Genomic DNA, 13,284 nt, shown 5'->3' with positions numbered 1-13,284 from the left:
GTCGTGCAGGGTTAGGGAGCGTGGTCTTGAGTGTTCCGGAAGGCAGGTTGATCCCAGCGGGGCAGACTCTGTGTCTCCCACGTCATTGGATCTGGCGCCATTTTTACAGATGTTGATTGAACCTCCCCGGAAACTAGGCTGAGCCCTTCATACACCTTATTTTACTTAGATCTCACCACAGTGCTGGGGAGTGTCTTCCCCGTTTTACAGGTAAGGCAACTGAGGCTCAGAGAGGTTAGAGCACCTGCCCTGAGCCACACAGCCGCCAAGGGACAGAACCAGGGCTCCAGCCCAGATGCCCCCGACTTCCAAGCCCAGGCTCCCCACCTGTGACAGTTTTCTTCCCTAAAGAGGTCTCAGCAGCGTATCCCTCACAAGACGTTTCGCAGATTAAATGAGGCAGGATATCTGAAGCACTTCACCCAGCTTCTGCAAGCCCTCCCAAGAGTGGGGAACCTGATCATCCCACGGGATGATAGAAACCAAGGACCAAGGAGGTTAAGAAACAGACCGAAGGGCCCAGTGCTGGAGGCGGGTGGGACTGGGTTGAGAGCTGACCATCCTCTGCGCTAGGCTGGGCTGCGCTCAGTGCGCTCCCAGGGCCCTGTACCTTCCCTTCCCTACAGTCAGGCTCCCCAACCTCGGACAAAGCCACTTTGCCTCCCTGTGCCTCAGTTTCCTCATCTGCAAAATTGAAATGATTCCACTCACCCCAGAGTCAGCATGAAGATTAAACAAGAGGCTGTATCAAACAGAAGACGGTCCTGTTGATTTTCCCAAATAAATGAGGGCCTTGATCTGCAGGAGTGGCCCTTCCGTCCTTCCAGGAGGTGGTAGAGTGGGCAGCAGGCTTTGGAACTGGTCGGACTTAGGGTTGAATCTCAGCCTGGCCATTCACCAGCTGTGTAACCTTGGGCAAGTTCGCTTCTCCCAACCCCTGTGCACTGGTTTCCTGGGGCTGCCATAACCAATATTCGCAAACTTGTGGCTTAAAACAGCATATGTTTATTCTCTTACAGTTCTGGAGGCCAGAAATCCCCAAATCATTTTCACTGGGCTGAAGGTGTGGACAGGGCCGCCTCCCTGGGAGGTGCTCGGGGAGAATTCTTCCAGCTCCTGGTGGCTGCCGCCATCCTTGGCTTGTGGCCGCGTCACGCCAGCCTTCAAGGCCAGCATCTTCCCACCTCTGTCTGCCCCGTCTTCACGTGGCCGCGCCCCTGTGTGTGTCAGAGCCCCTCTGCTCCCTCTCAGGACACTTGTGATGGCATTTAAGGCCCACGGATAATCCAGGATAATGTCTCATCTCAAGATCCTGACCTTAATCAAATCTACGAAGCTCCTTTCTTGTTGCCGTATACGATAAGGTCCCCAGATTCCGGGGACTAGGACGGGGGTCTCTTTTGGGGTGGGGGGCATCTTCAGCCTCCCACACTCTGTGCATCTGCGATCAGGGCAGCTTGGGCTGGTAGGGCCGCTGGGAGAATCAGCAGAGACTAGCATGAAGACTAGCCTACGTGGACCCATTCAACAAACATGTGTGTCTCCACTCTGGTCGGGGCTGGGGGAGAGGTGAAGGGGGTCGGGGCTGTGCAGGTAATTACCCAGACCGCGTGGGAAACGTTGCCCCCATTTCTGAGCACCTACTGTGAGTCGAGGTGGCGGGGTGCTCCGCGCTCTGTCGCCTTTAATCCCTTCCCTATTTACTATGTCTCTGCCTTCGGGAGGCCTGCTCCCCCGCAAATGCTTCCCCCCCGCACTCCCCCCCCCCCCCCCCCCCCCCCCCCCCCCCGGGGCGGGCTGGCGGCCTGGAGGATGACTCACGCTCTCTCCCTCACTGCCGAGAGCAGCCTTTTCAAAGAGCTGGCTGGGGAGGGAGCTAAATTTAAAGCCAGGCTTCCCGAGAAGATCACCTGCCACGTCAAAGTTGCTGCCGTTTAATTAGAAGTTGGGGGCAGCGAGGTCCACGCCCGTGAGCCCCTTTGGGAAGGGGGGAGGGAGACTCTGGGATGGGCAGGGGGAGGGGCCCCGACCAGCTGGCACCCTGCCTCTGCATCAGCATCCCCACCTCCCTCTGGGGAGCAGCCCTCCCCCTCCCAGGAGCCCCCCAAGTCCCTCCTTCTCCAACCCAAGACCTCAGGGTTCCAAGCCCCCATTTCCCCAATTCAAGACATAAGGAACTGGGGTTCCCCCGCCACCAAGTCACCCGTGGAGGATGTGGCCGAGCTGGAGTGTGAAGTGCTGGCCTGGCCTGGGGGCTCGTGTTCCGGGCCAGCTGGCCACTTGCGGAGGAAGTGGCTGAAGGTGGTGGGCAGGAGGCCTGGCTCTTTGAGCCTGTTTCCCTCTCAGTCCAAAGAGGCTGAGGTCCCCAGGCTGCGGCCTGCCGCCACTGGGAGGCATTAGCTACACCCCGTTTACCTGGGAGGAGACAGGCCCCTGGAGGAGCCCGACCCCAGCTGGGCCCCTGCTGCCCAGCCCTGCCCCTCTGAAGCTCGAGGCTTAGGTCACAGCCATCCTCATGCCCTTGCTGCTCCGGCTCTCCCAACTGGCCCCTGCTGCCCAGCCCTGCCCCTCTGAAGCTCGAGGCTTAGGTCACAGCCATCCTTATGCCCTTGCTGCTCCGGCTCTCCCAACTGGCCCCTGCTGCCCAGCCCTGCCCCTCTGAAGCTCGAGGCTTAGGTCACAGCCATCCTCATGCCCTTGCTGCTCCGGCTCTCCCAACTGGCCCCTGCTGCCCAGCCCTGCCCCTCTGAAGCTCGAGGCTTAGGTCACAGCCATCCTCATGCCCTTGCCGCTCGGCTCTCCCAACTGGCCGTGGGAGCTACGTGTGGCAGCAGAGCCGCAGCCTCCCCGCGGCTGCAGGGCTGGGTCACGTGGGTGGCAGGGCACCCAGTGGTTAGAACGCTGGCTCTGGAGCCGGGCACGGAGCTGGCAGCCCACAGCGCCCTGGGCCGTTTGCTCTTCTGTGAGACGCTGTGGCTTTTGACTCTTCCAGTCCAGACACACGGGAGGTGCTCCGTGTGTGGAACCCGCTGCTACGGCTGCCTGTTGTCCTGGAGATCTGGGAGACCAGTAGGTCATCTGGTCCAGAAGCCTCCTTGACCAGACACACCCCGTTGACTCCAACCTGCGCTGGGCCAGGGGCTGTAAACTCACCGGGGGGGGGCCTCCTCCCGACTCCTGCCTGCCTCCCTCCTGGCCCTGGGTGTGAACTACCTACAGCCCTCCCGAGCCGGGAGGAAACGGGGCTTCCGTCTGCGCCCCGTCTGCATCAGAAAGGCCCGTGGCAGACCCAGTTCCAAGAGGGCCTCATCACCTTCCCCCTGCTGTTACTCCACTGTGGCAAAAGAGGTTTTGCAGATGTAATTAAGGTTATTCATCTGTTGATTAGTAAGATCAGGAGATACGGAGATTATCTGGTGTACCTAAGCCAATCACGGGAGGCCTTTGAAAGCAGAGACTTTTCTCCGCTGTCAGCAGAAAAGGAAGTCAAAGAGATGGCGGCCAAAGGAGGGATTTGACATCAGGGAGGCTGGCGCTGAGATGGAGGGGTCTCAGGGCAGGGAGGTGAGAGCAGCCCCCAACCAACACCCAGGAAGAGACCAGGGGCCTCAGTCCTGCAACCACAGGAATTGCATTCTGCCAGCACCCTGAAGGAGCCTGGAGTCTCCCCCGATCCTCCCCTAAGAGCCCCGCTTGGCTGACGCCTTGATTTCCACCTCGTGAGACCCTAAGCAGAGACTCGCGGAGCCCGCCCTGACTCTGCCCCACAGAACGGTGAGATAATACATGGGCGCGGTTTTAAGCTGCTAAATTAGCTACAAGCCACAGAGAAACCAATATACCCAGCAACCGCTGGTGCCAGTTCCTTTATTTTTAGGGGGCGAAGGTCTTTACGGCCATCCCTCCCCCTGCAGACCCCTGGGCTGGTCTTTGTACTGTACAACCTGACTTAGCCACCCCTCCGCCTGCAGACCTTCCATGGCTACATCTTCTCAGGGTGATGTCTGAGCCCCTGGTTTGGCATTCAAGGCCCCCTGTGTTCTGAACCCTGTTCCCCCACGTCCCCACGAGTGGCCCCGCCCGACGTGTGCTGTTCAGAGAGCAGCCTGGGTCTCTCGTCAGGCACATGTCAGGGATCATCACGGTTCCCCGTACTCAAGTTCAGCACCTACATGTTCCCAAGTGTTTCCGTTTCTTTAAATACACCCCCGATAGCTGCTTATGTGGATACTGGGGAGACATCAGCCAATGTTCTACGCACAGTTGCAAATTCCACGTTTTAGAACATTCAAGACGGGGAAGAAAAGACACCGTTCTCATCAGTCTGGAGAGAGTTGACAGCAAGGGCCCTGCTACTTGCTTGGGGCAGCTGATTAGGGCAACAGAAATCAATCCCAGGGAAACGGCAAAACTCGGAAGACCCCACCCCCACCCCCTTTGCAGACCTGCCTGCCTCTGGACCCTAAGACTCAGAGCCTGCTGTGTGGACCAGGGTTCCTGGGAGCATGTCTGATGCAAAAGGGCAGTAGGAACTAGGAAGGCTTGGAGTGGAAGGGGTAGGGGGATGGGCACCCAATCACCCTTCCCAAGGCTGGAAAACAAGAAACCCCAGCGGACTCAGTGTGCCCTTGGCCTCCTGGAGCCTCAGTTTCCTCGTCTGTACACCGTCACTGATAATAACCTCCACTCAGGTGGCACCAGGCTCTGGTCTCAGTCATAACAAGTCTATGGGGTAGGAGCCGGTATCCTATCTGTCACTGTAACAGTTTCGCAGGTGGTGATGCGCTGTGACCCCAGCACCCGGGTTGCAGGGGGAGCTGGTGACTGAGAGAGCCCTGGCTTCACAGCCCCCGGGCTTGAGTCCTGGCTCCCTGTGTGCCAGCTGGTGGCCTTGGGCAGATTGGTTCACCTCTCGAAGACCATTTCCTCATCTGAATTGGGATGACGCCGGCCTCAGCCTCCTGGCTTAGGGAGGCACAGCGCGAGGCTGATGGCAGAAGGCAGAGGAGTGCTTTTGGGGTGGAATGAGAGACCCCCACCCTTACTTCCGGGGCACTCGCCCCCACTCCAAACCTTCGAGGCATCAGCTTATAGGAACGGCGACAGCTCCATCCCCTGTGTCTATCCCGGGTTTGGATTCTGCCACAGCTGGCGGCGGCTCTCATGGCCTCCCTGCGTCTCCCCAGCCTCTCAAATCCAGCGCACAGATGATGAGAATTAATATGGTGCAAATTGGTAGGTTGAGCCAAGCACCCCGAGATGGAGGCCTAATTTCCACACAGCCCAGCCCTCCCCACGGGCAGCCGGGGAATAATAACAACAATGGTAATCAGGATAATTGGCGTAAGCAGAGCCTTTCAGTCACATGCCCTCCACACCCATGTACACCTTGAAAAGAATGCGGGGAGTCAGGGCAGGGATCTACCCTCATCTCAGAGCTGTAGGGCGGGGGCCCAGAGAGGTTGTGTGGTGGACCTGAGGTCACACAGCTCGTGAGAGGCAGGAATCTGAGGACTCCAATGCCAGTGCTCTTTCTACTGCTCGGGAAGCCCCTTCTCAGAAGCCTCTGTCTAGGGGACTGGAGTGGGGGCTTTGCTCCAAAGATCAGTCATTTTAAATCCCCAAGGGCAGGGCAACCTAGACTACGGTAGGATTCGCAGCTTTGTAGCAATAAGGCCTTGGACAAGTTGCCTAACCTCTCTGGGATGAGGATCTACCTTTTCTCTCGAAAAAGATCTACCTTTTCTCCCACTTACTGGGTGCTCTGTGGCCCCCAGTGTCACTTGGGTGGTCTCCTTGAATCCCCACCACCGTCCCAGGAGCTGCTTCCATTTATTCCTGTTGACAGATGACAAATAGGCCCAGAGAGGTTAAGTGACTTGTCCAGGGTCACACAGCCAGCAGGTGGCAGAGCTAAGATTTGAACCTGGGTCTGTCCCTCCCCTGCCCGTGCTCCAGGCCCGTGCTCTTGACCTTGATGCAAGGAGGAACAGAGTTGAGGGCCCTGGAATGGGAGCACGTCCTGGCTGTGCTTCCGCATTTCTCAGTTTCCCCAGCTGCTCCGTTCTCACTGCCGGTCAGGCGCCTCTGGCTCAGAGAGCGTGAGGCCCTGGCAGACTCAGCCCAGCTCTGGCTTCTTGCAGGTTTAGCCCAGCCGTAGGGAGGCAGGTTGTACGGGGTTTGACAGATCAGGCTCCCGTGGCTAAGGTCCCAGCTCCAAGCTTCTTTGATTTTGCTGAGCAGCCTCTCCCGATGCTGTAAATGGTTTGGCTCGGTCTCACAGAGCGACCTTTGTTATTGCAAAATCTCATGTTTCCACAGAACCCAGGGAAAAAGGAGCCTGTGCTGGTGGGTTCCGGCATCTGTCTGAATTCTATTCTGGTGAGGTTCCCAGCTGTGGGGAAGCCAGCCCCGGCCTGGGCCGCAGGGTGGAGCCCGTGGCCTTGGCCAGGTAGCCCCCGCCTGTCTGGCTGCCTGCCAGCTACAGCCTGTTCACCGGTCAACATCTGTGATGAATCAGAACCTCCAAAGGGCTACTCAGGGGCCTGACGGGAAGCGGCTGGAATAAGAATGAAGTGGGGGTGCCTTCGGCCCTGTCTGAGGTCTCCTCTGGCTGACCAGGGCCAGCCAAGCCCTGGTTCCATTGGAAGAGGGGCAAGGGAAAGGAATTCCAGCTTTCAGAGCCTGGATTCAGGTACCTCGTGCCAGGCCTGGGGCTTTGCAAACATTTTCTCCTGAGCCCCACTGGCCCCCCAAAAGCAAGGCACTATTATTTTTGCCCAATTTCAGCTGAAGATAGGGAGGACCAGAGAGGTTAAGTACCTTGCGCAGGGTCACACAGTGGGTAAGTGGAAGCTGCTGCCTGCCGTATGTTAGATTTCCAAGTTCAGAACCCTTTATACCATTTACATCACTTTCTTTTTTTTTTTTTTTTTTTTTTTTTGTGGTACGTGGGCCTCTCACTGTCATGGCCTCTCCCGTTGTGGAGAACAGGCTCCGGACGCACAGGCTCAGCGGCCATGGCTCACGGGCCTAGCCGCTCCGCGGCATGCGGGATCTTCACAGACCGGGGCACGAACCCGTGTCCCCTGCATCGGCAGGCGGACTCTCAACCACTGCGTCACCAGGGAAGCCCTACATCACTTTCTTGATCAGAGAAAATGTGGCCCCACTTTGGTGTACAGGAGATGACTTTGTCTCAGCCCTCCCCATCTGAGACCCAGACCACGTGAGGGGCCAGGCCCTCTGCAGTCAGTTTTCCTCACATATTGCTCTAAGGCCTCCTCAGAGCACCATGCCTGGTACTGGAGCCTAGCTGAAGAGAGGATGGGCTGCTTTCTGCCCCCAGGGCATCATGGGAATATCCTGGCATACCACCTGCAGAGAGAGAACCCCAGAATCATGGCCTGCTGGAGCAACCTTCCAAGGTCAGCAGCATGAGCCCTAATTGCAGATGAGGAAACTGAGGCTCAGAGAGGTCCAGTGACTGGGCCAAGGTCACCTCGCACATTAAGCCTTCTCGCCACCTTAAGGTCCTATTTTAATGTGAAAATTACAAAATAAGCCCCAGCTTCAGGGTCAGACTCTTGGGTCTGCCTCGCATCAGAAGAAGTCACTTTCCCTCTCTGAGCCTCGATTTCCTCATCTTTGAAATGGGGGCAACAGTTCCTACCTTTCAGGGGCCCTGTGATACGTGGTCAGTTGAGGCCATATTAGTAAGTGCCTTAGCACAAAGGCTGGCACACAGTAGGGCCGCTACTTGGCTATCCCCACCACTACCCCGCGAGTAGCTAGTGCCTAGAGTCTGGTATTTACTGGTCATAATAACAGTTACTAGGTCTTAACCACCTACGTGTGACTCACTACACTGGGCACTTTGCATATTCAGCATCGTGGAAATAACCACAACCAACGTCTTCGAGCCTCGTGTTGGGCACTGCTCTATGCATCTGACAAGCATCACATGGGCTAACGTGATGTGGGCTGCAGCCACGCCCATCTCACAGACAAAGAAACTGAGGCTGGAAGTAACTTACCTGAGACTCCTAAAACCCAGGTCTGCCTGACCCCCAAGCCCAGCTCTCAAACCTGGGCCAGAACCTCTGTCTGAAAAGCTGAGGTCTCGTCCTCCACCCAAAAGGGGACACCTGAGCTGGCTCGGGGAGGAAGGAGGAAGCAGGGTCATCGCCAAACCCAGTGGGGAGTGTGTGGGGCTGGATGTAGGTGGGCAACGCTGCAGGTTGCAGGCTGCTGGGCACCACCCCAGAGGGAGAGTCCACGGGGCTGATGGTCCACAAGTGCCCTTGGCCAAGGCCCCGCCCTGGTGGCATTCAGAACAGGGTGGGGTCGGTGCCGTGGACGCAGGGACCAATCTGTGTGGGCACTCTGCCCTTGATCATGCAGGCTCACACCTTTACCAGTCACCAGGTGTCTTGGCTTCGTCGGGCAGAGCCCCCCGAGCCCTCCACCGGCAGCCCCTGAGCCGCTCCTCCCAGTATTCACTGGAGCTGCTGGTTCAAGCCTCACTGTCTCCTGCCTGGACGCGTGCAGTAGCCAGCAGTCTCCCTGACTCTCTTCTCCCACCCAGTGGGCCATCCTCCAATGCAAGCCAAAGGGATCCACGTGGAACCCAAATCTGACAGCATTGCTCTCCTGTTCAAAGCCCTTCTACGGCTCCTTACTTGCCTCCAGATAAAGTCTGCCTTCCACCTGCCACTGAGCTCCATCTCCTGCCACAAGGGCACCCTAGGCTTGCTCTGCCTCCCTACTTCCCTGATCAGACTGTGCTCTCAGGTCAGCAGACCCCAGCTCGCTCTGTTTTCTCTTCCTGGACTGCCTGTCTTACTTCTTTTTATCTTTGAGGACCCAGGTCATTTGTCTCCTCCTCTTGGAAGCCTTCTCTGAGCCAGGCTGGATCTCTGCTTCCTCTGGGCTTCTCCACCCATCACAGCCCTGGCCACACTGAGTGACACTATCTGTGCTCCTGTCACCACCAGGAGCTCCCTCAGGGCTGGCCTGGGTCTGACCCAGCTCCGTGTTGCCGACGCTGTCCACCACAGAGCCCAGCCCTGAGCGGGCCTCGGTGTGAGAAGTTGCATAAGTGGTTCTAACAGGCTCAGCCCAGGAGGCCAAGAGCGACTGACGTCTCTCTCCGCCCCTGCCAGGACACCCAGTGCCCAGTCTGGCCGCGTCGGCAACTTGGCGCCGATATTTTATTAATAAGCACATTTGGCCTTGCGCCTTTCCTTCTCAGCTCTCTGAGCACCTCCCCACCTTTAATTAATTCTCCCCACACCCCATATAAGCTGCTCTTCCCACAGCAGATAACGATGTGTGAAGTCCTTTCCTTAAAGGTGCCTGGGATTCATTGCACAGTGTAATTAGAATCCTCTCTTCCGCATCTCCTGGGCCCTTCCCACTTCTACTCCTCCCTCCCCTGGGCCAGCAGGTGGTCTCAGAACCTTTGGGATGGAGTGTTAATTTATTATTGTTATTATAAGGCCATGCACGAGCTTGCTGTCTTAACAGCTTAGTTTTGTCATCAGAAAAAATAACAAGATAATTTTTGAAGAGGCAAGAGGCAAGCGGAGGGGCAGGGAGTGGAGTGGAGAAGCACCGCAGCCTGGTTTGTGCAAAGCTAGCTGGGTGGACTGGTGTTGCCGAGGGCCCTGGCAAATCACAGTTTCAGGCAACTCCTCTTCCTCCAGGAAGACTCCCCTGATTAGTCCACTCACATTGGGTTTTTCTGCTTCCCTCTGGCCTTTAGAGCAGAGACCCTTGTTCTGATAGGTGATTGCTCTGTGTGGGCCTGCCCCTCCCAATGACACTGAGAGTCCTCGTGTAGGATTCAAGTTTCCGTGTCTTTGCATCCTGGGAAGTGAGCAGAGGACTGGGCATTCGGTGACCAGTACTTGTGATGCATTGAGGAATGTGGGAATGAGTGAAAAGATGGTGGGTGGGTGGATGGATGAATGGATAGATCAATAGATGGGTAGATAACGGGTAGGTGGGTGGGTAGATGGATAGATAATGGATGGATGGATGGATGAGTGGGTAGGTGAGTGGATGAATGGATGGATGGATGGATGGATGGACGAATGGGTAGGTGGGTGGGTGGACATATGGATGAGTGGGTAGGTGGGTGGGTGGACATATGGATGACTGGGTAGGTGGGTGGGTGGGTGGATGGATGAGTGGGTAGATGAGTGGACGGATGGATGGATGGATGGATGGATGGATGGACAAATGGGTAGGTGGGTGGGTGGACATATGGATGAGTGGGTAGGTGGGCGGGTGGATGGATGGATGAGTGGGTAGGTGGGTGGGTGGGTGGATGGATGAGTGAGTAGGAGGGTGGGTGGGTGGATGGATGGATGGATGGATGGACGGATGAATGGGTAGGTGGGTGGATGATGGGTGAGCGGGTTCATGGAAAGATGAATATGCAAGAAGATGGTTGGCTAGATGGAGAGCTTCACAGAGAGATGAATGAAGGGAGGGCTGGATGGATAGATGGATAAGTGAATGATGGGTGGATGGGTGATAGATATGTGGCTAGATGGGTTAACAGGTGAATGAAGGGTGGGTGAGTCTTTGGATAGACAATAACAATAATAATATTCTACCCAGAGCTAATATTTTTTGCGGTTCCAGGAACTGTTCCAAGTATTTGTTCCAGGTATATTCATTAGCTCATTTAATGCTTGTAACTATCACTAGAGGGGAACGTGTGCTGGATTGGGAGATGAGGGATGCTTGAATGGGTGTTTTGGTGGGTAGACAGGCAGGCAGGTGCCCGGCTGGTGTGTGTTTGTGATGAGAGGTGGGCAGGAGCTCAGTCAAGCAGATGGGATGCCGGGCGGGCTGGGAGGTGAGGTGGAGGGAGCAGTGGACGAGAGGTCAAAGCGATGGGCAACAGCCTGGATATTTTCTCTCTGTTTCCACCCCAGGGAAGGGCGTGCCATTTCCTAGACACCCACCTCAGGAGCCTGGCGTCAACCTTGGCCACTGTCTCACCCTCCATCTCACCAACCCTCGGAGCTCCAACTGTCTACACCCACGACAACTGTGGCTGGATGTGGCCCCCAGCTCCCCTTAGCCGTCTTGGGCCCTCCTGTGTCCCTGCCACATGGCAGCCAAGGGGATCTCGCTAAAACAGCCCCAAATCCTCCTCTGACCCCGAACGCCCATGGGCCCCCAGCCTTCTCGGTGTGCCCAGCCTTCCATAGCCAGTGCCTGTGGACACACTAAAGGGCCCTGCTTTCCTCCCATGACAGGGGCCTTCAGGCTCCTGGGTCATTGTTTATGCAGTGCCCCTTCTGGAAAGCCAGTCCCCCCCGTCCACTGGAGGCCCAGTGAAATCTCTTCTTCCCTGGGGTTCCCATCACTGCCCACCATCTTCAAGTCACCACAGCGGTTTCCAGCTGGGCTCTGGGGTCCCTGCAGGAAGCGACCCCTGGCTTCCCCGTGGCCGGCCTTCCCATGTGTAAAACAAGGATCTCAGCAAGACTTCTCGCCTGGGTGGTTGTCACCAGGATGGATGAGGCGGCCACGCTCACTATAGCACCTGACCATGGGGTGCTTGCGAATGGCTGCTATGATCATTACTAATAAAGGGTCTGCCTCCCCCCACCTGACAGTATATTTCTCAAAAATAAGACTGGGCCTGGTGCACAGGCTAGTCAGTTCATTCAACAGGTATTGACGGAGCCTTTCTTGTGTGCCAGGCACTGTCCTGGGTGCTGGGATACATCAGTGACTCCAGGCGTCCCGGGGGTCAGGGCTGTGGCACCTACAGGAGGAAGGTGATCCGCGGTCGAATCACTAAACGACAGCGACCAAGACCAGCGAAAGGGTCTCGCGGCCGGGTTCACACCAGCTGCTCGCCCCGGTCGGTTCTTGGAACCAGGAACAGGCCTCGCCTTCCAGAGCAGGGCAGGCCCTCTGTCAGTATGTCTGAATCTGAGTCACTTCTGTCTCGCAGACAACAGGGTGACCTTGCTTGTGGGTCCCGAGGAGCTAAGAATAGCCTGGGAAGTCGAGCGTGCCACCGCCCTCCCTCCCCTGCGTGTGTGCGAGGTGGCAGAGGGGGGTACGTGTCCTGCCCCGCCGCGGCGTGGCCAGCTGCTGCTGGCATCTTCGGGGCATGGCTGAGCCTTGCCAGCTGTTCGGGAGGAGAGGAGCCAGGGGGAGGGAGGGTTTCCATCAACCAAAGTGCTGAGCCAGCCCTTGGCTTCGGTCCTGGAGGTCCTGCCTGGAGCAGGGGAAGGTCCCCGATCGGCCACTTACTAGTGGGAGACCTTCAGCCAGCCGCCTGTCCTCTGGTCTCTGTTTTCCAGGTGAGGAAACTCATATGCCTTTCTTCAGGGTGTGGAGCCGGCCTGGGGACCCCCACCCGATCCTGGCCCCCGCCAGTGCACTTGGAGGGCAGAGACCCTCGCCCCAGGCCTCCGCCCGCCACCGTCTAGCTTTGCCGAGAGGGCGCCCCGTGTGGCCGCCCCTGCGTCCGTGGGAACAGGCAGGAGCGTCCAGCAGCTCAGAGCGTTGCTCTGAAGCCTGATAGCCTGGGGCAAACCCCAGACAAACCACACACAGACTATGTGACCTCAGACCAGTCACTTGGCCTCTCCCAGCCCATTTCCCCTGCTATGAAATGGGGGTTATGGCCCATCTCAGGGCCATAGCGCTGTGGCGGGAGATACGCACGCAAAATGACACATGGTAGGTGCTTCGGAAGCACATAGTAGGTGCTTGGTGTTGGCGTCATGCTTCCTGTGGGAAGTGCTGGGTGTGGTGACTGGCACAGGGAATGACCTTTTAGGCCAGTCTGGGGAGGAGAGGAAATGGAAGTGCTCTTTGTGACTCTGAGGGAGAGGCCTGGGACCGGCAGGGGGACCGTGTGAGCAGATTTGGATGGAGGAATAGCCCCAACTATCAGAGATGAGAGAGACAGAATGGGCTGTCCCCTCAGATAGAGAGCTCCCCGTTCCTAGGGGCAAGCAAGAATAATCTGTCCCCTGCTTCCTGGGGAGGTTGCAACAGCGACTCACACGTACGTGGATCGGTGTCTACCCCGGGGTTTCATGACGCTGGGGTTTATCTGTTTCTGGGTCTGGTAGAGACAGACTGTAGCTCCGGGAGGGGAAGGTGTGGCTGCCCTGCAGCTTCCGGCGGTAGCTCTCTGGCCCATCCACCTCCCTGCCCTGGGGCTGCACAGTCCTGAGCTGCTGGCAAACGCACGGACGGTTTCCTCCTCCTGTGGACCCGCTGCAGGAGAGGGCACAG

This window comes from Stenella coeruleoalba, assembly GCF_951394435.1.
Source record: "Stenella coeruleoalba genome assembly, chromosome: 11".
NCBI classification, from domain to species: Eukaryota; Metazoa; Chordata; class Mammalia; order Artiodactyla; family Delphinidae; genus Stenella; species Stenella coeruleoalba.
The sequence above is the reverse complement of the archived record's forward strand: the minus strand, read 5'-3'. Positions refer to the sequence as shown.